We start from the raw sequence: 26175 nt of genomic DNA, 5'->3' as shown, positions 1-26175 counted from the left end.
CGTTTTCCGTGTTGGGGTGCGGCAGAAGTTCACAGACATCACTAGAAGTTTTGGGAAACTAGGAGGTGGGAGACGGTGAGGCTCAGGTACAGAGCATGTCCTGGGCCTCCCTTGTAGAGAAGGCGAGGACTTGGCTTTCCCTTACAGAAAGGCCCTTGGCGTGGGCTGTATCAGAATCACCCAGGGACCTGGTAAAAATACAGACTGGCTCCTGCATGAGCCCAGGCCTCTGTACTTATCGTCAGCCCTCCTAAACCAAGAACTGCAGAACCCTTGCCTTTTAGGAGAGCGGAGAGAAGTCACTGATGAGAAGAGCTGGTGAACTTTTATCAAAACAGAAATGTAAATTTCTTCTAATTGCCTTATCAAGCTATTATTGCCGACAGCCTGGCATGCGCCCAACTTCACGTCATTCCAGCAAACCCACAACACAGCCCCCTTGGTGGGACCCAGCATCCCTGTCCCACTAATAAGGACTCAGCAGCTCAGAGAGGGTCACGTGAACTGTGTCCAGGGATGCACGGTCAGGAAGCGGGAAAACCCAGAAGTGTTCTCGCACGACTGAATCCCAGAGCTGCCTCCGTTTTGCACGTTCACCCCCCAGGGGCTGGGCGGGCACGTGGCTGTCCTGCAGGGGAGCTGGAGGGAGGCGGGACTTGCTGGCTCTACCACCCGCCCCACCACACCCCGGCAGCCTTAGTCGCTCCCCTTCCTCCTGATTCCGTCCTTCTCCCTTGTCTTGCTTTGCCGTCACCGTTTCTCCTTTCTTCAGAGAAGCTATGCTCAGTCTCAGTCTACGTGGCGACGTCACTCAGAAGGTTCTGAGTGTTACCTGCTGAGCGGCTGGTGGACCTGGTTTGGGATGTGGCCTGGACATCAGGATTTTTAAACACTCCGGGCCATCCGAGAGGGGTGCCGGGGTTGCCCGGCTGGAGAAGCATCCGACTCTTGATTTCAGCTCAGGGTGTGATCTCAGGGTCGTGGGATCCAGACCCATGCCGGGCTCCTCGCTCAGCGGCTCATCAGGGAGTCTGCTTCTCTCCCTCTCCGTGCGCTCTTTTTCTCTCTCAGGTAAAGAAATAAATCTTTAATAAATAAATAAGCAGACAAACTCTCCTGCGTGATGCTCGCGAGCAGCTAGGATCGCGGAGACCTACTTCCTTGAGGCCCGCCGGATGCAGCCCGCAGAACCAGGAATGTCACCTGGACACGCCCGGGCCGAGAAGGTGGTTGACCACACGCCCGCTGTCATAAAGAAAGGCGCTGTGAAGAAACACGAGGCAGCCTCCAGTGACCCTCATATTAGCTGACATGACACCCGGATATCCCGGAGGCACACGGAGCACAGGGAGTGAGGAGTCTGACATCTCAACGGGCAAAGTGCGGCCTGGCTGGTCTCCGCTGGGGACCAGGTGACGGCCACAAGTTGGGCACAGAGAAAGAGAGCAGCAACCACAGCCGCCTGCATCTTAGCCCCCTTGAAACAAGGGGTGCCTGCGCCCATCCTGCTCTCCTGGGGAGCCCCATACCAGAAAGGAGACCTTTATTAAAACTAGCCTTACTGGCCCATTCTGCAAACCAGCTCCCTGGTTTCATCACACACACACACACACACACACACACACACACACACACACGTGGCAGAGGATGGAAACTTTTACACCAAGCCCTGCTTTGCACCACTCTCCTTAAGGCGGTCTTTCAGACTGTTACCAAACCCCATGCTCCTACCTTGGGCATTCGCCTGAGGACAAGAGCAACTCACTGCAAAGCACAGTGCGCATAACATGGACTGTGGCCCACCGGCGACGAGCTGGCTGGAGACGGAGCATGACACAAACAGCTGAGGCTTCCGCACCCCACAGAAGTCAGGGGACGGCTGTGGAAAGCACACACTGTATCCCCAGCTCTTGGCACCAAGCCTGGTGCATGGAGGTCACCACTGAAGGAGCAAATGCGTGTCATACTGAAGGTGGAGTTTAAACCCACTACTAGCCACAGACAAGGAAACTCTGAGAAAGGTTAACACGCAGAACTTTCTACGGGGAGCACACCCAGCCGGCAGATCAGGGTGCAGACGGGGCAAGGGCACCCCCTGAGTGCAAGCCACCAGAGAGAGCCTGAAAAGACCCCTTGGGACGCCCCTGTGCTTGGCTCTGGGCCAGGAATGAGGAAGAGCAGAGCAGAGCTGGTGTGTCTGCTCCCCCGGCTCCCCAGGTGAGGAAAGTGGGCCTCGGGCGGAGCTCGTGTCCGGGGACCCGTCCCAGATCCCAGAAGGCTCCCTGTGGGCTGCGCCTGTGCTGCGTGGAGGTGGGTGCACGGAGATGGCAAGGGACAGAGGCGTCACTCACTTGGCTTAGCACAGCTGTTCCTCCTGAGAGACAGCTGCAGACGGGGCCCCGCGCTTGGCCACCCGCTCAGCTGTGCCTGTGGGTACCTCGGAGATTTGGGGCAGCTTCTCAATGAGAGGGTTTCCAAAGGCGTCAAGAGTTAAACCAACTCGGGAAAGGTGACGGAGGACAAGGGGTGGCGTGCGGGTGGCCACGTGCGCGGCAGGACTTCAGAGGGGGAGGATACCCTGGTCGCCCTCTGCGTGGGTGGGGGGCCCCAGGAGGAGCGTGCCTGAGATCTCGGCACGGAGAGCTGCAGTCCCGCAGTGGGAACAGTAAGCATGCGCTGGAGAGGCTCCCTGCTCTCTTCTCTTTCCCGTCTCTTGTGTACCTGAAGCAGTGCGACTTGTTTTAGCAAGAACAACTCTGCTCCTCGGTTATCGACTGACTTGGAGCTTCTTTTGAACGGGGTGCACCGTGAAGCATGGGCCGCAGGGCCCTGCCCCTCTCATAGGCACCGTTCCAGGTTTACGCTGGCACAGACATGGGGCCGCCGACGCAGGAAAGAGAAAGGCACCTTAAAGAAACAGAATGGACAGGATCCTGAAAGGTGTGACTACATCCCAATGATGCATTCAGCGATGACGACACCGATCAGAACAGAGGCTTGTCAGCTGCTGTTCCGTCAGCTGGAAAGGCCACCATTGGCAGTGTTCCCGCCAACCTTTCTCCTTCTCTTAGGAATAAGTGTGTGACATCATCTTGGTGCCATTCCCTCGACCACCAATGCAGTCTCCTAGCTTCCTTTGTTCAGACTCTGGGCTCAACACGTGACCTCAGGTCACCTGACTTCCCAAGAAAATCTACCCACAGAGAAACCAGGGGCTGGGGCAGGTAAGCACACGTGTCTGCTTACAAATCAATATGCTGGCACTGGGGTGTGAACACCTGGCTGGGTGGGGGTGGGGGGCACTAATGGGAGTCAGGCCCTGAGAGACGGATCTGTCTTTAGGGAGTGGACCCACCCAATCTTTGAAAAACCAAGATGAGGTTCAGACCCTGTACGTGGTGAGTCCCAAAAGTCACACTTCACAAGTCTCTTGGAGTCCCACTCTCAGTCTTCCCATGCAGGTAGCCCAACACACTGTAGAAGACCTTTCATGGCTACTTCTTGAATTTAGATACTTTTCTGGAGCGAAGACTAGATTCAGAAACGACCAGAGTTTCACAGGGCTTGGAGGCTGTGCATAATTTCCACGGGCAAGGAGAAGCGAGCATCCGTTCTACCTCTTAGCTCGGTGGGAAATTTCACAGCAGCCGTAAATTCTGGTGTTTATTCCTTCAGCCATCCCTGATTCTACTAGGATCAGACTGAGTTTCAGTCAGAAGGGTTGCCCAGAAGGAGTCTGAGAGATGCCTGCTCTCAAAGAACACAGGATCTAGTGGGGAGGTATACGCAAGAAATAAACCAAACACCGTCAGTGGCACAAATAAAGACGCAGCCCACGCCGATAAAGGAGTGAGCCAGAACTGGGCGGAAGGAATCTCAGAAGGCTTTCTGTGAGACGTGTTCTAAGAAAAAGCTGCTCTGTCTGTTGCGAGAAAAGGTGGGGTCTTGAAGTCAGATAGACTTAGCCGTCCTTTGTAACTTCATAAGGTACGGACGAGGCTGAGCAGGGTGGGAACAAGGGAGGTGCTCGAGAGATGGTCGTGAAACGTGCGCGCAGCCGGAGAAAGAACAGCTTCTGCTCGTTCTGCATCGCACGCGATGCTCACTGTCTCACCGCTAACGCTCATTTCACTGCCGCCACGAGCGCAGGAGGTGGGGGCCACTACTGATCCCACTTACTGATGAAGAAACAAGGAAGGCCCAGAGAAGTGACTTGCCCAAGGTCAACACAGCGGGGATCTGGATCCAGGCAGTCTGGGTCCTGCTTTGGAATATTGACCATGTCCCTGGCTTCTTCTGTTACATTTGCTCCACTGCCTCTCTTCAAGTCCTATTTGTTATCAGACAAAATCGTCAGAACATCTTCAATTTTTAGGGTGAATACTGAAAACGTCATATATCCCTGGCTCGTCAGGGAGTGGCCATTGGGTGCCATTTCTGTTGCTCACTCAGTGATCTATCCGAGACGCTGATGTGTACAGACCCTTTTTGTCTCAGTTAATATAAAACACCATATAAACATTGACTCAGCTGCCGAGCCTGAATAATAAATCACCACTAGACCAAGTGCTAAAATAGCATTTGATTTTCTCTCCGCCTGAGCACGCTATCTATTTATACTTTGCTTACTTCTGTGAAGTTCAAAGTGCTTTATACACATTTCATCATAACTTTGCTTATGTCGATTTATTGTCTTTATTACATACATGTGACTAATATATCCAAAAAGACTTCATATTTACTACAGGATTCTGTTTTCAACTAGCTTTTTTATCTAAGGGATTTACTGACTACATTTAACTTATAATTAGTGGAAATCTGCTGACAATTAGAAGAATCACATTTTGCTGGTTCTTTTTTTAACTAAATTCATTTTGTACATGATATGACCACTCTTGTCCCTGAATAGTAAACATGTATTATTTCTTTTTTTTTTTTTAAGATTTTTAAAATTTATTTTATTTTGACAGATCACAAGTAAGCAGAGCAGCAGACAGAGAGAGAGGAGGAAGCAGGCTCTCCTGTTGAGCAAAGAGCCCAATGTGGGGCTCGATCCCAGGACCCTGGGATCATGACCCAAGACGAAGGCAGAGGCTTAACCCACTGAGTCACCCAGGCCCCCCCAACATGTGTTATTTCTTATCCTTTACCATTCAATGTATAACTGACTTTGAACTGGAATAGATCTGTCATTTTAAAACCTCAAGTACAATTGCCTTTTTCACTCAGTGGACTTTCTGAAGTTCAATATACATATGATTCTTGTTTTTTCAGGTTGATGAGCACATTGGCACACATGCATGTTCAAATGTGGTCTTCATCTTTTCAGTTTTCATATTCATGGGCAAAAAATAAATTTAGATGATAAGGCAGAGTAAGGAAAAGAATGTGGAGAAAGGCTTCCTTAACTGGCTGGAGGACAGACAAGAGCCCCAAATTCTGGTGTGTACAAACTGCAAAACTAGGTTTGTGCATTGTGAGGGGTTAACAGAACTTAAGATTTAGAAGCAGGCCTTAGTGTCCAATGCATAAAGAGAAATGAAACAAGTTGTCATTTGATGTTTCTGTTGGTGACACATAAAAATAGCCCAAATGCTTAGCCTCTAAGGCTGGGGTATTCTGTTTCCTTTTGTCGTGCCCTCATGTGAATACCCATCTTCATCATTGAAAACAGAAACGTCAGCCTTAAGCATTTCCTTGTTTTAAAAAACAGGACATATGGGGCGCCTGGGTGACTCAGTCGGTTGAGGGTCTGACTCTTGGTTTCCGTTCAGGTCATGAGCTCAGAGTCGTGAGATTGAGCCCCACGGGCTCCTAGCTCAGTGAGAGTCTGCTGGAGATATTCTCACTCTGCCCCTTCCATCCACTCACACGCATGTGCACCTGTGTTCTCTCTCTCTCTCAAATAAATAAATAAATCTTCAAAAAAGATAAGGAGAAGGATGTTATGCTGACTGTTCCTGTCCAGGAACCAGCAGTTCTTCCCTTCCACAGGCGTCCCCTAAGGTTTTGCCCTTGCCCAGCTGTGTCATCTGCCAGGATGAATTTAGGAAGATGACACAGGTAGGACCAGCCACGAGAGACAGGAGTCCTAAACAGCCTCAGAAGCAGCGGTGTTGGAAGGATGTTTAGAAACAAAACCACTTATTCTAGGAGGTTCTGTACCCTGATATTATGGGCCTTGAACCAGGTCAAGGAACTAATCTGTAGTCAATATCCTCATTCAAAAGACAAGGTCAGGCCCTTGGAGACTCGCAGCTTCACAGATGCTGCATTCTCTTTTACCTCCGGGCTTCTGCACATTCTGTTCTCTCTTTACAGGTAACTGGGAAATTTGATTATTTTTCCTGTAGGACTGAGTTTAAAAAACATTTTCCTAAGACTGGACTGGATTCCCTATTTGGCAGGCACAGTCCCATAGCTCTGCCCACCCCCACTGACCTTAGAACGTTGCAGGATCACCTGAAGACCAGGTCTCAGGGAAGGGTTGAATGGAAGAATGGATAAGGGGGGCAGAAAAGCAAGGAAGGGAGATGGAGGCTTCGAAGGGGCTTTTTTGGTCCCTCTTTTAAAGATTTTATTTATTTTTACTTGGCGGGGGGAGAGAGAGGGAATCCCAAGCAGACCACCTGCTGAGCACGGAGCCCAACGTAGGGCTTGATATTATGACCCTGAGATCATGACCTGAGCCACGAAACCAAGAGCCACCAGGCACCCCGGGAAAGCCTTCCTCTGACTTTGTCTGTGACGTGTCTGCAGCCACCCTGCGTGTTCCCGACGGAACTGCGGCAATCTCGTAAATCAAAACCAGGCCAAGCCTAAAATTAGTTCAGCTAAGAAAAATTACATTACTTGAGTGTTTCAAAAGCAGCTTTTGCTTTTTCAAAATTTTTCTTTGTTCTTTATCTCAAGAAAAGAAACCACGGTATGGCGTTCAAATCTGAATCAGGTCCAACCCTGAAGGCAGGAGCAGCGTTCAGATGGAGGGCTCCACTTGGCCCCGCTAACGCAGGGCTGGCATTTCCACTATGGAAATATCAGCAGAATCAAACGGGCTTGGGAAGTTTCCATTAGCTTCATAGTTATATGTTCAGAGTTCAGACAAATGTGAAACACAGAATAAGTAATAACAATGGTGAATGGAATGTGCTAGAAAGCAAGAAAATAGCAAACAAAGCATGTGTTCTGTTACATATTTTTTCAAATTTATCTGTTTCAACAACAAAACAGACTTTGAGAAATTAACTCACCAGTGCCATACCTCAGAACAGCATATGGAAGTAGCATGGTCTTTGGCGGTAGGCCGTCGATGAGAGCTAGCTCCCATACTTCCTGGCTATACACCGTTGGCAAGTTACTTAAGTCAGTGGGTATAGTCTCCACCTCTTCACCATCTCTCAGGATATCATGAGGTTTAGAGAAAATATAAGTGCTTAGCACCTAGTTCAGTAATACTGACCAGTGTGATCACCATTGTCTTTGACACCATTGGTTGAACAATAAAAACTTTAATTTGGAAATTATGAATGACTCTAAGCTGGACTAAAGTTTAATTGTTTATGTGATATGCATAAGGGCTGAAGAAATAAATTATAATGCAAACCAGAAAGTAGCTAACATACTTAAGACTGACAACTTTTAAGCATTTTAATAATACCCATTTTACTATAAACAATATGGGTATGTCAATGATCTTCTTTTGTATTACTTTAGGTCATAATTATTAATCTTAATTTATAATACTCCATAATTATCCAATTATATTATATTACTAGAACAGTATTTTTATATTTTTGCAGAAAAATCTATGTATGTGCATGTATATATATCCATCTAATTTTTTTTCTCATCTGTGAAATCGTACTCTCCATGCAGACTTCAACTTTTTTACTCTACCGTGATCTCAGACATCTTTCTACCTGACTTTATGAACATCTATCATGTTTTTTGATAGCCGTATTTAATTTCATAATATCAATTGACCATCATTTAGCCAGCCTTCTACACACATATTTCTTTTTCTTCCCCAGTTAGTTTGTTTTATGCTTCTGCCGCAAAAACAGGGTAAAACAATGCTATGATGGATGTCTTTCATATATATAGGGAAAAAATCACTGGAAGTAAAATTGCTGAGTATTTTCAAAACTGAGGTCAAAATTGCCCTCCAAAAATTCATGAGATTATACCTTCCTTTAATGGTGTGTGTGGGGGGGGGGGAACCCCCCAAACTCTGTTTTACACTTGCTTCTCCTAATTCTCTCTCTTTCTAGACGTGCCCCAGAGAAGAAGGTACAACCTGAGGTCATAATCTTAACTGATTTAAATATTTACCCTTTTATATTTACCCTTACTTCATGATAGTCTATTACTTTTCTCATCTGTAGATGCTTCCTTTGGAAATGTAAACAACGCTGGAGGTCAAGAAGGTTCTCCTCCTAGCTTAGGTATCTACGTCTCTCCAGCCAAGAAGGAGGCCAGGAAGAGCTCTCCGGCCCCCAAAAGAAAAAAGCTACAATAAATCAAACCAAATCACAGGCAAACGCATCTAAGTTACCTTGCACTTCTCAAGGTTTCTCCATGTGTTAGTCTCAGCACTGGGTACTTCACAGACATTATATCACTTTAGGGTCTATTTGTAAGTATTTATAAACCCAATAAAAGCCTCACAGATTACCTGAGGAGACGTGGAAAAATGGCCGTCCTTCACCTCTGGTGACGGTGATGAAGATAGCAAAGCCTCTCCCCGCCATTTCCCACTCTCCCAGCCCCCACCCCAACTCTCCCCAAGGGCAACACAAGTGCCCCTTTCAGCCAGCAGTAACAGGCCAGGCTTCTATTGGCCCCCAAATCCTAATAACTGCTGTTTCCCTTGATAACCCGAGGCTTGGTGAGATCCAGAAATATCTTCTGGCCATTGAAAGAGATGAACAGGTGTTTGGTATGGTTTTGGTGTCACATATAGTTTGACCTATTTGAATTCAATAAACACTGGCCATAGAGAAGTGGTCTTTGGGATACCTCCGGGTGGAACAGAAAGTTGAATTAAGCAGGACACCTCTCTCTTCTTTTGGCTAACTAGAGAACTGACCGTACTTAAGTCTTGACGTCACTCCTGCTCTCAAACTGAGCACAAGAAGAGATGCTCCCCTCCCAAGATAAAAAATGTGAACAAGACTATTACCCTACTCAGAGTCCAACCCAGCTCTGTCATACACGCCCTGAAGAACGATGTCCCGCTTAACAGCTGCATCACTGAGGTTAGACCAAAAAAGTAATTGGTTTGGAATGCAGAGCTTGCCGGCAAGACGCTATGCCGCAGTGTATTCTCTTTGATTCGCTAATGCCGAGACACCCGAATATATGAAAAGACATTTTTTCAGAAAGTTTTCCAAATATCAGGTTTTTGAAACTCAATCTACATTTTCTCCCCAAATTAACAAGACTCCCCCCACCTAAGTACAAACATGTTCCATAAAGTATCTGAAGCCAAACACCAACATTCTTAAGGGCCTGAGTGAAGCCCACTTCCCACTTTCAGACAGCAGGACCATGACCACCAACCCCTTGGGCAGGATTCTCCCGTCTCTCCTTCTGAAGGTCAAGTCCCTGGCAACGGCGTCTGAGCTCGAGAAACGATGGGGCTGCCCCCAGAAAATGAAACCACTTTGAGAATCTTTATTTTAGTAACCATAAATCCCCTTGATCTGTCTGTGACAGGCCACTCTTCCACTGAATTCGACTTTCTAGCCAGAAAAATTTTAGTGAGATTCCGGTATATTCAGAAACAGGTCATTTGTATTCAAGAGCGTCACTAACTTACTCAAATGAAAAAGTGCTTTTCGTGTGTGTGAAATACATCAAACTCTCTGTAAGCATCTGAAGCAGGTTTCTGTGAAATCACTTGCTGCGGGTACCCGTGCACAGCGGCTGCTTTCTGAAGAAATGAAGTCAGCCTTGGAATTTGGGAGAAGCCCTGCAGGTTTCTGATGCATTAAGTAGAGATTCTGAAATCGGTGCCAGAGAGTAAGGTTTTAGGACAGTTCGTGTGCGAAGGTTAAAACAGCAGTGGGCTTGGGTCCCCTGAGGACAGGCTGTTCCCGTGTAATTAACTAATCACTGACCAATCAGAAATTGCTAAATATCGAGGTGAAATGGGAAATGAAAAAAAAAAAAGAAGAAGAAGAAGAAGAAGAAGAACTAGTTTTTCTTTTGCAATGTTGAAAAACCACCTGAAAGTATAGTTGTGACATTTAAGTCACCTGCAATCTGGGTGCCTCCTTCCTTCACTTGACAGCTGTCCATTCAACTACTACATGCTCTGTGCTCTAGGGGCTGGGGATGTTGTGGCAAATAAGACAGGCATGGCCCCTGCTTTCTTGGAGCTCAAAAACATACACGTAAAACACTGACTGCGTAATATGAAAATACTCGGTGAACGGAAGTGGGGTGACAAGAGAGGGAAGGCCTGGGTGAATCAGGGGGAGCTTCTGCGAGGAAGTGACATTTCAACATTTGAAAGGCCAGAAAGAGGGGCGCTGTGACCATCAGGAGGAGTGCGATCCAGGGAGAGGTCACAGGTAGTGGAAGGACCTGAGAGAGGGGTGAGCTGGCTGGGCCACAGGATCAGGGATTCAGCCCGTGTGGCCGGTGAGCCAAGGACAGGTGTGCACAGATGAGTTCAAGAGCTGTAAGTTGGATGGTGGCCCAAGGATGATGGGAAGTATTTTGGGTGATAGATAAACCGACATACACCCCTTCCACAAAGTCCCCAAACTAGAGAGGTGACCAAAGTCTGTGGGGAGGAGAGGACCCGAAGCAGCCGACACCCCCCGAACCAGCAGCGAGGCTCTGGGGAGCCCTGATGGCCGCTGGGTTCTTGCAATGACGTCAGCACGACACCACAACCACAGCACGTGCCATTACATCAACCCTCGTTCGGTCAAGATCCAAGTCAACAAAAGACCTCTCCCTTCACCCCTCAACCAAGTCCCAGCTTCCAGACCTAATTCAGCCTCTCGCTCCTTGACCCTGAAATCCCACCCCGGTCTAGCTTCTGTGTTCAGATACACCAAAGGGATAGGGTCCCCAAACACTGGCAGCTGCCACACTTCCCTGTTCACTACTTCTGGGGACCAAAATGCAGGGAACTATCCTTGACACGCTTAACGTGTCTCATCCAAGAAATGAGGCTCAGTAATTTGGCAGCTATCATGGGCCCGTTTCATGATACAAAGAGAGAAACTCCCGAGTACCGGTGCCCCATGATGAATGTCACACTCAACCATTAAAGACCTATTTTTAGCAAAGTCAACCACTAAGCTCTGAGCCAAATGAAAGGTCATGTGTTATCCGAGAAGCACATGTTATTGTGGTCATCAAATGGCTGATCTGGGGGGAGGTGTCTGTGGAAGATACTTGTTATGAAAGTTGAGAGTACTAGAGTGAATGCGTACTAGAGTGCATACGGTGGTTCAGAAACGTCAACCAACTGATATAAATGGTGAAGGGAACTTGGACTTACAGCTTAGTCTCAAGTGACATTTCAAGTGAGTCCAGTGACATGATCTTTCTCTCTTTTTAAGATTGACTTATTGAGGGGCGCCTGGGTGGCTCAGTGGGTTAAGCCGCTGCCTTCGGCTCAGGTCATGGTCTCAGAGTCCTGGGATCGAGTCCCGCATCGGGCTCTCTGCTCGGCAGAGAGCCTGCTTCCCTCTCTCTCTCTCTGGCTGCCTCTCCGTCTACTTGTGTGATTTCTCTCTGTCAAATTAATAAATAAAATCTTTAAAAAAAAAAAAAAAAGATTGACTTATTGAGTGAGTGAGTGAGTGAGTGACAGCAAACACATGAGTGGTGGGGTGGTGGGGCAGAGGAAGAGGGAAAAGCAGTCTCCCCGCAGAGCAGGAAGCCTGACTCGGGCCTCGATCCTGGCACCCAGGATCATGACCTGAGCCAAAGGCAGACGTTTAACCAACTGAGCCACCCAGGCACCCCCTGACATGACATTTCTTGATCTCGATTATTAACATGGGCAAAAATGTGTGTCAACTTATTTTTCCAAGATGTGGCCATACAGCAAATACACAGTTCTAAATGCATATGACCACATCTAGAACGGTCCTGAAGACACCAGAGTAGATTTATTTCCTTGCTAGCGTGACCTTGAACAAGACTGATTACATTCCCAAGCCTTGGTTCCTCATCTGTAAAGAGCAGTGATAATCATATTCATCTTTCACAGGCATCCAGCCCAGCACACGACAAAGCTGCAGACATCCAAAAAATGTCAGTTCACTTTTGCTTTGGCTTTCTGCGCCCAGGGTCATCCCAACTTAGAGCAAGCAAAGTGTTTTAATCTTTTGGATACATTTATGCCCATCATCCAGTGCCATATATGCCACAAAAGGACTAGAATGTCTGTCTGTTCAAAGCTGTAGCTACAGGACCCACACAGGTGCCCGCATGAGAGCACAGGCTCAATCAAGAGGCACTGAATAAATGAATGGGAGGTTATAGTGACATGAGGTTGAACGTGAACGAGAAATCATCTTCATCACTGACTTGCCCGTATTTTTGAGAGAAGAGATGTATTCGGACATGCATTCAGATAATCAACTTAGACATGCAGCCATCTTACTGAATAAAGGCTCAAATCATCTATTAAAGAGAGCAGTGGCTTCAACTATATCCTTCAGCCTCAGAGAATTTTTGGGAAAAGTCCGGTCCCAAAGACTCATGGATCAGCAATGATCCCCAGCGAAGCAGGAACCCACGGCTGGTCAGAAACCTGGGGATCGGGAGTTGGCCGGGCCACTGACAGGTTGTGTGGCTTTTTGGGAAAGTCATTTAATACTTGCTCAAACACACTTCGGTTTCACCAAGTTTCAATGACCTACACTGACCTAATTTATCTCTTGAAGTTCAAAACTCGCCGTGCCTGGGACGATGGCGGCCCGGGCTGGTACCCACCCACACGGCCTCGCTGCTCTGCAAAATTACGTGTATCGAAACCGCCGATGAGAACAGCGGGCGAACACCAGGACAAACAATCCACTCCTCTAGCCTCGTTTCAAGAAGCATTGCTCCCAATTGCTCACCTCTGGCATGCCTCGATGAGAATCCTTTGCAAGTTTCAAAAACGGGGAACCTTGAAAGCAAAATAAGGAGTTCTACCTTCCAAAGGGAAATTAAAGACCTGGAGCAGACCGCTGGGGACCTTTTTATTACACCTGGATAATGGCTGGTATTATTACTCGATCCAGCAGTGTGTTCTTATGAATAGGCTAACACATACCCTTCAGCTATAAAATAGTGCTTTAGGATATAACATGTGGATTCAGATACAAAATAAAATAACTGTTTGTATGGTCGCTTTTAATGAAAAGTCTAGAATCATGCCTATTTAACAAACTTCTATTTTTATAGAGCCTGCCTATGAAAGCTGCTTAAAAAAAAAAATGCAGCTATGGGTGGTCTCACACCCAGGAGGGGCACAAGAATCCTTTGTCAGACCATGTGTCTTAATTTTGGGTACGGAAAATGTGGTCACCATAATTATAAGCTTGGGAAAGCAAAGGGTTTTAAAAATTCTGTGCAGGAGGGGAGTAATAATTCGTTAGCATTCAATAAAACTGTAATTCAACCAGCTTTTAGGTAGGTAGTAATCAACATTAAAATTATAGCACTTGACAGTTTTCGATTTTACCTGATGGCGATTTGTTGAAGTGTCTCATTTCCTTGACGAGACGTACGTTCCTTGGGAACAATTGCCATGTTTCCCTTATCCCTCCAGACTCACCCAACCTGGTACATGGTTTGTTTTTTGTGTTCAGTGAACCACAAAGAATGTTTCAGGAACAACCTCAGGAAAATCAGGCGAGAAATAATTCAGGGTAAGAGGAAATCAATGCGTAACTTGTTTAAACACTATTCTCTTAGGCTTCAAAATATTTCAAATACGTAACTTTAAAAGGTTCAGCTACAGAAAAAGTTCGTTTCTGCAGGTTTGGAAATGGGATTTAGCCAAGAGTCAATACTAATTAAGTTTCGGTAAAGGAGGCGGGGGAAGGGTAGTGGTCTAATTTAGTCACTTGGTTACTAAAACCTTTTCTCTGATTAAAAGGCATCATTGGGGTCAAACGACACACATTGCAGAAGATACAACGTGAAGCTTTCTCCCTCCATATGGTCTTTTTGGGCCTTGAAATGAAAAGATCAAAGCCAAGCGAGCCCGTGGAAAATTAAGGAGAAGCTGAGCATCACACGCAGTAAACACGCTTAGTCAAGCCGGGCAGCAAGAAGCGCGCGGGGCCTTTACCACACAGGACAGAATGTGAACCGCTTCCAGAAGGCTGGGCAGACAGGAGCCTGGTGTTCCCACCCCTGGATGCATCACAGCTATGGGCTCCTTTTTTTGGCTCAAAAGTTACATTTCTCAGATTTCTGAATTCACATTTTAATCTCCTTTTCCTCTTCATCATTAAAATAAACATAATCATGTATACAAATCCCAAAACTTGAGCATCTCAACCCTATCTCCTGGGCTGTACTTCATGATAAAACCCAATCCTTTTTTGAATCGATCTCCTTCACAGGTTGCTCTTTCTTAGAATAGAAAATTGGACGATGATCAACACCCAGTGAGGGAAAGTAACTTTTTTTTCCCCAGACAGGGAAGAACGTTTTGGTTTGGTGACACGCGGCGACCAAATTCATAGGTGAAATCGAGTCTACAGGGTATGAAACGGTTTGGCTTCTTCTGGGGTGGCTGCAGGGGCCAACAGTGTGGCCTTCGGAGGCCAGTCTGGCCCAAGGCCCAACCCGTCCCTTCCGAACTGTATCCCTATTGACAGATCATTCACTTTTCGGAGCTTCGGTTTCCTTGTCCGAAAATGACGAACAATTCTCATACCTGCCAGCGGGTTTTTAGGGCTCAGAGGGGTCAGGTAAGCATTTAGCCCGGGGTCTGTCACATGGGGAGAACCCCTCTCTGGGGGCTGTCCCCATCAGCATGTGCTGCTATAGTCTGTCCTGCTCCAAATGGGCAAGATGCCACTGAATGCTGAACTACTCCTTCATTTTCCACAAAGTTCCTCAGGGGCGGCTGCCTGGGAGGGAGGAACAGTGCCTGGGAGGTGGCTGTCCCCTCCAGAGTGGGCCTTGTGCTGGCTCACATCTGGTAAATCAGAGCAAACAACAGGCCGAGTCATGGAGAGGAGGGAGGGAAGCGGCAGGAGGAGGGGGAAGGGGGGGAGGGGGAGGCGAGCTTTCATAAGATAACGTAATAGTCAACCTAGCTTCTTCATCCTTCTCCAAGGATCACTGACTATTTTAAATTCAAATGAAAAACCACTATCGGGCAGATACGGAGAACCAAAATGTGGAGTCTGTAAGCCGGGCCTCTTTGCAGGGGGTAAAAAAGAAGTGCCAGCAAGCAAAAGACTCAAATCTTGTCTGCCTTCCTCGGTCTGGTGCGGGGCTTTTTCCATGGAAAATTTCTGTTTTTTAATATTGGGTCATGAGGTAGATTTTATTTGAGCTCTTCAGGTTACCTGGTCTTGAGTTTGTGAGAAAGTGGTTCTCTTTGCTTTAATAACAAAGCAAAGTGGTTTCGGGATGAGGAAAAGGGAAGCATGACGCTGAAGGAAGGTTTAGCCTGACAATGCTGCGTACCTGCGTACACACACACACACACACACACACACACTGAGACACACAGACACACTCATAGACACACACACAGACACAAGCATATACATACACACATGTAGAGACACACACAGACACAGAAACACACACACAGATGTACTGAGACACACACAGAGATATGGAGATACAATACAGACACACACAGACACACAAACACATACACATGTAGAAACACACATGCACGTTCCAGCTAGGCCCATCAGGAATCTTCCGTGGTGTGGGAGACCGAATCTTATCCTCCCTCCACTTTCTATCAAGAAAACCCTGACATTTCCAACTACACATGGGTTAAAAATGATAGTGAGAACCAAAAGCAAAACAATTAACAAAAGAACACTACCAAAGAGAGAGAGAGAAAAAAGCATCTTTTTAAGCAAGTAGGTCTCCAGTGAAATATTCAAGGGCCAACTCAAAACCTTTACTGTTTGAGAAGCGTGCATTCAGACATGTTCCTGTTTTGTTTGTTTAGGTTTATTTTTGCCTTCGTTCTGCGGGAAGCCTCACAGATATGACAGGGTGATTTAATTCTGTACAAACCTCGCCTCCCTAAATTCTTAGAATGTAGATAGATACCACTACCGGTATTCTTAGAGTTACACAGCCTCTCACACCAGCTAGAGCAAAGCAGAGCCCGCATTTCACTGGAATCCCTCCTTGTTGTTCTTTGCAGGTTTTTCCTCCACAACACACAGGAAACCAAATGTGAAACACATTGCAGATTCTGATAAATGGGTTTCTAAGCCATTCTCCATGGCTGGCAAGACACTGATGGACCTATACCCAAAAAGGGAGATATGACTCATCCTTTACGCCTTGGAGAGGAAAGTAAGAGTCGAGACACTCTTTTGGCAGGTGTCAAAATGTTGTGATGACTTGTATCTTAGCATCAGGCTGAAGTTTCCCTATCAGGCCATCTGCACCTTGAGTAGGTAACACATCACGGTAAGAAAGTCCATGTTTTCAACCAACGCTGATGTTGAAGACTTTCTGTACAATGGCCAAAATGCCTCGAAACCCAGATTCCTGAAAGTCTCTCTGAGGACCCTAATCGATTTGTCCTTATAAACTATCCCCCCTTTCCTATCACCCTGATGGAATGTCCCTGGGGTGACCAAAGGCTAGTATGTAAGTAAATGAAGTAGATGACCCTATGCAGCCTTCCTGAATGAGTGGTTTTTGAAGAAGTTTCTTTAAAAAGGAAATTAACATATTCCTTCATTCACTGAACCTTCGTTAGAAGATTGGCAGCACGTCTCTATGACTACTGACATCATGAGGAATCAGAAGACCTGGCCCTGCCACAGCACACTATGAGACCATGGAGCCAACCATCCTGTGTCTCAGTTTACCCATCTCTAAAATGGTGAGGCCCGGACAAGATGGTTTCTCTTTTTAAAATTAATTAACTTAAAGAGAATGTGCGTGTGCAAGAGTGGAGGGGGGGTGCGGGCAGGGAGGGAAGGGGCGGAAGGAGATGGAGAGAGAGAATGCCAAGCAGACAGAGCCCAGTGTGGAGTCCGCCACGGGACCGGATTCCACAACCAGCAGATCATGACCTGCGCTGAATCAAGTCAGACGCTCACCTGACCCAACCACCCAGGCATCCCGACAAGATGGTTTTTAAGCCCACCTTAAGCCTTAGAATTTGGAGAGCACACATCTATGTGGATTCTGCTCTATACAATTCACCTTGATGGAGGCCCCAAAGGAGACAGACATGAAAGACCCCATCGGGTTGGGAGGGTCACTGCTTGGCTGTATTCCCAAGCTTCCGGCATACCTGACGTTGACTGGGCATCAAAGTTCTGTCTTCCTTGAAAATGAATGCCTCCCTCTGAAGTCGAGAGATTCATCAAATGGGGTCCATTCTCATCCCCACAGGCTTGGCCAAAGCAGCCTGCCATTCGCCTGCACTTGGCATTTCTTCTGCAATATGGTATTCACGACCCGGCACCCTTAGGAGCTCTCTCAGCAAGTACAAACCTTGGCCCGAGCTGCCATGTTTCAGGAATTCTAGAAAGTGAGGTGGTTCCTGATCCATGCAGCCTGCTCGGCTCCCCAAAGTCTATCCTTTCTCTTCTCTTCTCCCTCAAGAACAAGCATCCTGGCCCACAGCCTGCAGCCTGGGGATGACAGACCTGTTTTAAAATCTGGGCATGTCGAACCTGTCAACATCCCGGCTCAGGCAAACAGGCTGCCCTTGGGCAGAACAGCTTTGCTAATCAATCATGCTTCAGGGAAGTGGGTGGTTTGTATGTGGGGCCCACTTTGCCGTGACCAAGCCCCTATGAAAATGTCTGAGTGTGAATGAAAAAAAGAAAACAGTCTACTTTCCATGCCCGCTGCAGGAGGGCCAAGACAAGGTTTTATTTAAAAATAACTCCTCTTTCCTAAAGGCTGAAAGCTAACATATGGGCTTAAAGAGAATTCCTCTTTCAAGATTTGCTAGTGACTAAGATCAGCAAGGGAGCTCTCAATGTGGACAACGATACCACCAGCAAAACAAGAGAAAACCTTAGGGATGCTTCCCAAGGGTTTGGAAATTAGAAACAAACTATTTGTCATTTTTAAAAGAGAGCTTCCTTTGTGGTTGTGATATATTAGCATGGCAAGTCAGCAAGTAGAGCGAATTAATGCCAACGGAAGCTAAGCTAAGACACGAGACACAAATCCCTACAAATGAGAATGGGAAAAGGTCAAGGTTATTGTTATAGGGTTGGGGATCTATCTATCTATCTATCTATCTATCTCCTGGCTATAACCCACTGGTTGGGGGCAAGTCATGTAACTTCTCTAAGTCTTAAAAAATAAACACACATTATATATATACATATAGATATGTATATATATGCCAATCTACAGATATATTATAGGGGCCAATTATACCCTTAACTCACAAAATTATTGTGAGAAAGAATTATGTAAGTTATCACAAGCAAACTGTTTTTATACTGTAAACCCAATAGTAATGTAAACCATTATAATAATAGGCCTATTTATTCAACTGCATGTTACTTTATTCAACATTATTTGGTTTCTAGTATAGCTTTTTTTTTTTCCATTTTAGGAATGAGTTTCTAATTAATTCAGTTTATATGCATTTCCTATCCAAACTTTTTTCACATTTTCAAAGCTCCTGCACAAGTGACAGAAGGACACAAGCTTAAAATAACCAGAGAAACAGCACCACAGAAATAGAATAGATAGATAATTTAAAAGGCATTTACCCTTTGCCCCAGCAACACACTTCTGGAAATTTATCCTACTCACGTATGAGTTGAATAATGGACAAGGCAGTCGACTGGAGCATTATTTGTAACGCTGAAAGACTGGAAATAACCAGGTGTCCATCCATAGGGTAGTTATGAGACAGGTGTGGGAGACAGTAGCACAGGGACGTCCGATGAACCCCTCCCTGAAGGTGTTCCCTCCCTTGTGAAGGTCCTTCCCACAGAGGTTTTGGGCTAGGCCCCACGACCTGGTAATGGAACATTAGCGTGTGAGATACGAGCAGAGGCTTAATAAGCCCTCTTGCACTGGGGGCTTGATTCTTCTCTGCCTTTGGGATCCAGGCACCACAGGAAGTAGACCCGGACTAGTCAAGCTAGTCCAGCTCGTGGTCCCACTCTATCACCGACATGGAGTGAAGCCATCTTGGGCGTCTAGCCCCAGTCAGGTTGCCAGATAACCTCCACCATTTGAGTAAATCCAGGCAAAACCAGAGGAAAAAACCACCCAGCTGACCCCACACAGCTCATCCACAAAGTTGTGAATAAATAAAATTGTTGTTGTAAACCGCAAAGTCCTGGGGCAGTTTATTATGTGGCAACAGAAAACCCATCTACTAAGGCATCTCCGAAACAGTGGGATGCTGTGACGGTGTCGTCCTACCGACAAAGAGGGAGATCCACTCTGCGGACTGACATGCTAAGGCCTCTGAGGTGAACTGTTGCATTCACAGGCCAAGTGAAGAGTAAGGCAAATAGGATTCTGCCTTAAGAAGGAGGGAAAATCTGAATACAAATGTAATTATTTTGTATGAGGAGACACTGGACATTCACATACCTGTTTCAGTGGAATAGGAGACTAGCTGCTTGGGTAGCTAGGGACAGAGGTGGCAGTGAAATGTATCAATAAAGACCTTTCTGAATTGTTTCAGTTATAAACCATGTGAAGGGATGATCAGAAATAATTTTTAAGTGAAAAACCAGGCTAATATAGGACGGAAATGACAAAGCTTGAAAAAGTAGAATTTCAAAGTGGTTATTACAAATTTTCCCATGATTCTCCACGATGGCCTTCCTTTGAACTAGGATAATCCTTTTTTTGTAATACATTCTATCTTCCCTCTAGACTATAAGTGACTTGAAAGCAGAGACCATGTCTTACACATTTTGTTTCCTCCGCAACCAGCAAGCACAGGGCAGGGCACAGAGCGACTGCTCAGTGAATAGTTGTTGAGCCAAAGAAATACAGAAGAACATTCTGACGATGCTAAAAATGTCCACTGTTAAGGCTGGTGAGTTCCATCAAACCCTCAACAGCCTACCTTCTTCCATCTGTGCACATACTCCGCACACCATCTTCGAGGAAAATGGTGAGCATTCATTATGATTTGGAGCTTTGCTTCTCTTGTAAACATACTCTGAACTACTGGGCAGAGTATATACAAAAGGTAATTTGAATGCCACGAAAGGGAAAAAAAAAAAAGCAAAACAAACTCCTCCATTTAGAAAGAAAACAGACCCATTTGACTAGAGGAAGTCTAGAAAAAGAAAGATCTTTTATTATTTCTCATAAGTAACAAATTTCACTTCTGTGGTTGAGTAAGCAGCAGCTTGCAGCCAACTCCCTGCCAAGCAAACGAAGCGATCCAGCTAAGTGGGCTGTGGGAACAGAACACCGGTGGCCCTCTTTCCTATCCTCCAGCTTCTGGAGAAGTCTGTGCTCAGGCCCCAGTGGACGGTTTGTCTGTTACGACTTCAGCATTTCTAGGAAAGAGGGTGCCAACAAGCTTTCTCTGTAACCCATTTCGGGGTTTGACTATTCTCACTAGAAACCTTCCCTTACTTTGAATCTGTACCTTTCCTACTGTACCTTACCCTCTTCCTCTTCTAATACAGTTTGCTGCCTCCAGGTGTGACCCCTTTGAAAACTTGACCTCTTGGAGGAGGAAGTCTGGGTCACCTCCACAGCTGGGGCCACATCTCCGCTTCTAGGATGCACTTGGTGGGTCGGCATGAAGAGACATCCCAAACCTGGTGTGTCCTGGACTGCACCGTCCACCAGCACCACGGGGCCTTGGCTATGTCTGCCCACCATGAATGCGACACAGGATAAGAGCCAAGGCCAATAATGAGGTAGACAGTAAGGTACTAAGTATTAAAGGATGTGCATAAGTAACAGTGAAAATGAAGGGCGTGCAGACAACTGTCTCAGGAGAGGCAGGCCATCTACGCAGTACCCCACTATGAACTCTCACTGTCTTGGGTTCTCCCATATCAATAGTTCCATTTCCTTAATTTCCCTTGTGGAGCTCATTTCCCAAGCTTTTTTTTATCTGTTTCACTGTTTGCCGCCATGCTGCACTGGTCCCAGTGCTACAACACTAGGGGCTGTCATGGCAGGGATTACCATTTGGAGGTTTTGCAAGGTAAAGATAACAAGAAAGCTGAGGCTGACAATCTAAAATCCAGGTATGCCTTTACCACAACAGATCAAGCAGCACTGGTTATGTGCCTACTATGTGCAAGGAGCTGGGTCAGATGATCTCAGAGATCTAAAAAGTAAGACACCTTCTCTGCCACGTAAGGAGAGGGACATCCATTAGGTGGGATTTAAAGAAGGGGATGTTGGCTTGGATGTACAGGGTTCACTGGGAGGGCTGAGGCCACTGTGTGCCCACCAGCACCAGGCGGAACGGATGCAGTGCAAAAGGTAAAGAAAAAAAGAATCAATGGGTAGGTCAGAGGAAACCTGAACACTGATTTCTGGGCACAGACAAAAGAGGAGTGTGTGACCTATGATGGTTTCCAGATTTGGGGGTTTGGGGGAAAAAAGGAAACCTGGCCCGATCCTGACAGAGGAGGGGAGCACTTGTGAGGAGCTGGCTGGCCTGGGGACACACTGATTCTGGGGGAAAGCAGGAGAAAATTCAGGACTACAGACTAGAAAATAAAACTGGGAATCTAGTTTTATGATTGAAACCATGAGGGAAAAAAAGCCTTTCTGAAGGGGCAAGAGCACGGGGGAGAGGAGAAGGAGGGAAAGGTCTTGGGGAGCACCACGAGTGCTCAGAGTTCCAGATGGAGGAAGGAGAGGAGAGGAGGGGCGGTGGGGGAGCCCCTCAAGAGCACGGACTTGTCCCATTCGTCTCTGTACGGATCCATGCACCTAAGCATGGCTCTGCCCCGGCCCCCCCAGCAGGTGCTACAGAAATGCTTCGGAAATACTGTAGGAGGAGATAGAAGTGCGGGAGTCGGAAAAATGGGAAGAAAACCAGCAACAGAGCCATGCTGCCCAAGTCAAAGAAGAATAATTCAAAGTTGTTTAATGGCTAACAATGTATGGAGAATTATGTTTCCTGAAGACCAAAGGTAGCTCCAGGGGATCTAACACCTGGGGTACTAGACGGCCTGGGTCTACCAGAGGGCTGGGGTGACTGACCAGGCATGAGGACGTTCTGTCTTCTGTGCAGAGCCTGCACAGTGCCCCAGGGGTGGGACGGGGCCTTATTTGATCCCCCCGCTACCCCCCCCACAAAAAAAATCTCCAGATTTATCACATTTTCAACTTAACTTTTGTTTTGATTTTGACTCTGAGATCTGGAAACTTTTAATAAAACTTGGGAGTGGTCAGGCCTGACAGACTCCACTGACATGTCTGGTTATTCTAACGCCGACTTTGGAAAAAAGGAGAAACTGGCACAGAGATTACTTTTTCAAAGAAAAGACTATGCAAACGTACTGAAAGTTTATTTCACAGCCGAGGGGAGGTACTTGATTAGAGGGACCCTTAACAAGAAGAACTGAAGATCTAAGTAAATATTTCCCATCTGCTCCTGGTCCCACCACCTGGCCATTATTGCTCCTGCTCTGTGGCTAGGTGTCAGCCAACCAAGTCTGTTTCATTTGGGCAAGTTGAGAGGCCACCTGTCGTGGAATTTACGCCCGCCATTAAACAAAATGAACATTTCTTATTTCTGAGCTTCCCATATGATTTTTTAAAACACAAAGAACTCACTTTCACCCTAAGCAGATTTCAGAAAATGCTGACTATGAAGGACAGGTATAAACAAGGCAATCTTTTGTTGACGAAGATTGGGAACGACCCACACCTCAAAGGACCACTACTATTCCCCTAAGACTGGTGAATTAATCAATCCATGCTTTCTTGCTCACTTCCCTGGCTGTTACAGACCAAAATGCAGAAAAAGGTTTTACAAGGGGACATAGCATATTTGTGCTAAAAACAGGCACCACACAAATCCAGAGAAGGGAGCCAAGAAGAAATACCAGATGGAGGGAACGGCGTGAGTAAAGGCAAAAGCGAGAGGAAAGAAAGCATGCCCTGTTTGGGAGCCTGTACGCTGGGATGCGGAGGGCGCAGGGCAGTGGTCTGGGTTGAGGACTTGTGGCCAAGGAGGCTGCAGAGAGGGGAAGAATTCTCAGTGGACAGTTTTAACGATCAGGCTAAGAAGACTGGCTCTTTCCCAGAACCAGGCACCCGTGAAGTCTGGAGCCCAGGAATAAAACGGTGGAGACATGCTTTGGCAGTGCCGAAAACGGGGAGGATGGCCAGCCCCCTCCACCTGCACAAAGTGCTGTGGGGACCAGCCCAACGAAGTTCAAGCTGCCGGGATCACCTCACCTTGGACGGGCGACCCCCAGCAACACTTTGGGTTTTCTGGGATTAATGTCCGTTCAGAGCGAGTGTCCAAAAATCCTCAAAAGGTCTGATTATTTTCTTTTCCCCAGGGGAAGACTGGGAGAAAGATTAACAATATACATTTTGGCCGTGGAATGGGGGACCTAGCCGCCCCCAGTTAAGGGTTCTGGGTCTGCAAAGTGGCTCAAGACTGGGAGTTGACGGAGGAGCCATGACTCTCTGTTTTTATGACTCCAGTTAGACTTACGTTCCCTTGACCTAGACCTCTTGTGCTTATATAGATCAAATAAGGATGTAATAGACTAACCATCCCCATCCGTTTTCACTTCTAGAACACCATGAGGATAGAGTCTGAAATGGAGGACATGACAGATCAGTGAGAGTACAGACACAGGAGAAAGAAAGATGGAACCAAACATGAGTGAGATGCGGGGACCAGGATGTGGTGCCCCCGTTACCGGAGACTGGCTTGGGAGAGGAAGAGGCAGAGAGAGGTTCTCAACAGCAGCAGGTCATCCATGCTGCTGGGACCAGCAGGGAGCTGGGAGTCTGGCGTGAAAGCGGGAGACCTGTCTGTCAGGTCTGGAGGTGGGGGTGTGGGAACACCTTGCATCCAAGTTGAAAGGCTTAGAGGGAGTCCATGAGATCTCCAGGAGGGAGAAACCGGAGAGAAGCAGCCCATCCTGCCCTGGGGCTGACGTCTGCAATCACCAGGTGGGTGGTGCTGCACCAGAGGCCCTGGTCAGGGAAAGTCGAGGAACAACCAGGCTTGTGTAACAGAAGCAAGAAGGTGGGTGTTTCAAGGGAGACACTTCCCCAGGTTCCGACTGCCACAGAAAAGGAAAACTTCGTGGCTCTGGATGTCATCAGAAACGGGTACGTGACCCACTAGGGAGATGGCTGTTTTGTGAGAGCGACAGAAACACAAGCCCCGCTCGCTGGAGGGCTGGGAGGACAACAGTGAGTGAGGAAGGGGACTCAGAGACCACGCAGCTTTGCAGGAGCTCAAAACCCCACAGGAAGCCGGCAGCAGGGCCGCGATGCTGCGGGATGGAAGATGATTGTTTCCGGGACGCGGAGCCCGGAACACATGCAGAGGCAGTAAAGGGGAGATGGGGAAGGTTCTGGAAGGTGAGGGAAGCATGGAAACCCCTGGCAAGGACCGGACTGGTCACTCAAAGGGAGGGCGGAGGTAGACGGAGGGTGGAGTGCCCGGGTAGCAATTCCTGGAGGCCTTCGTGGGGGAGGCCTGGGGCAGGGGTAGCACGGACTTCAGGCCAGACAGAAGGAGCCTTTATTCTTCACAAAATAGCGAATGTAAGGTTGGTGCCGTGTCTTTATTACCTCACTGAGGGCTTCAAGGGGCGCTGCCCTGTTCCCATGTTCTCCGGGTCCAACTCCCTTCATTCCTAACATTCCCGTCAGCACTAACCACAATTCTGGGAGCGAGGATATACATTTAAATGCCTTTGGCTCTGTTGTGAATGAACTACAAAGACACTGAACTTGTAACGAATGAAAGACACCAGATTGAGGGAATATTTTCTCTGGTTTCAGTTCAGTCGTGGTCAGAACGTGCTTATCTTGCCCACGAGGCTCTCCGGCCTTCCTGGCTGTTCAGCCCCGCCTGCACACCCCCCCCCCCCCCAGCCAGCCCAGCGCTGTGGCTTTGCTACTTTCTTGCCGACCCCTCCTGCACAACTCTGCTATGGAAACCCAGTGGTTTCTCTCTCAGCCCGACCCTGGAGACCCGGGCCCTCCTGCTGGACCCTGTCACTCGTACTCTGGATCCCCACTCGGGACCCGACTGTCCTGACTCGGTTCCAGATCTCCTGTCCTTCTGGCTGACTCCAGTACAGCTCACTCCGAAGGTCAAGTCCTCACCTCACGGCTGCTCTGTCCTTGCCGTGGCCGCTCATCATTCATGGCCTCTTGTTTCTTCCCGTCTTTCCAGAGCCTTCCGAAAACTGTCTCTTGAGGGCAGTTTTCTAAATGGTTCTCTTGACTCGAACCTCCATGTTCCGGATTTCTGAGCCCACGAGAGTCTCTGAGTCCACAAGAGCCCACAAGTGGTCATTGGTAATACTTAGCGAATTCCCGGAGGCAGAGCTCGGTAGTTTTGGAAGCCCCTGAGTTTTTACATTTTGTTTTAGGGAGTCTGGCCTTATTTTCAGTCCTTCAGACATGTGCAGCGAAACAGGGACTCGGCAATAAATGGTGCTGACAGGTGGCTCTTTTTCTTCCAAACAGAATATATCATGGCATTTGGCATTACTCTAACTCGGCTGCGATCTCTATCTGCCCACAGCTAAGGACGCGTTTGCCAATACGGCACAGCCGCCCTGTGCAAAAGGTCCTTCTCCAGAGGCACCAGAGTGAAGGTCTGAGATCCTGGGAGGCCAGGGACATGTGTACGGTTGTCCTGTTCCTTGCACAGGCTTTATCAGGATGTAATCAGGTTTTATCAGAAATGTCACTGCTTTGCTCCATGGAGGGGGCAGATTTTAACAAATATGATATTAGAATATGGCATTTCCACAGTTGTCTTCTCTTGTTAGGGGCAACTTCTAAATGACCCCCAAA

General features: G+C 47.3%; 1 protein-coding gene and 1 long non-coding RNA gene across 2 annotated transcripts in view; one reads left to right on the top strand and one right to left on the bottom strand.

The window, feature by feature from the left end:
• The window catches only part of BCL2 (BCL2 apoptosis regulator), a 173243-nt gene that overhangs the window by 54314 nt on the left and 92754 nt on the right, over positions 1-26175 (bottom strand). The gene's annotated exons all lie outside the window — the stretch shown is intronic.
• On the top strand, positions 1740-8544 carry LOC309848115. The gene is made up of 3 exons (XR_014302824.1): positions 1740-2217; positions 3072-3224; positions 8385-8544. It is a non-coding gene; the product is annotated as an uncharacterized lncRNA (long non-coding RNA).

Source organism: Mustela nivalis, assembly GCF_964662115.1.
Source record: "Mustela nivalis genome assembly, chromosome: 14".
Taxonomy (NCBI): Eukaryota; Metazoa; Chordata; class Mammalia; order Carnivora; family Mustelidae; genus Mustela; species Mustela nivalis.
This window is presented reverse-complemented; position numbering and strand designations above follow the sequence as displayed.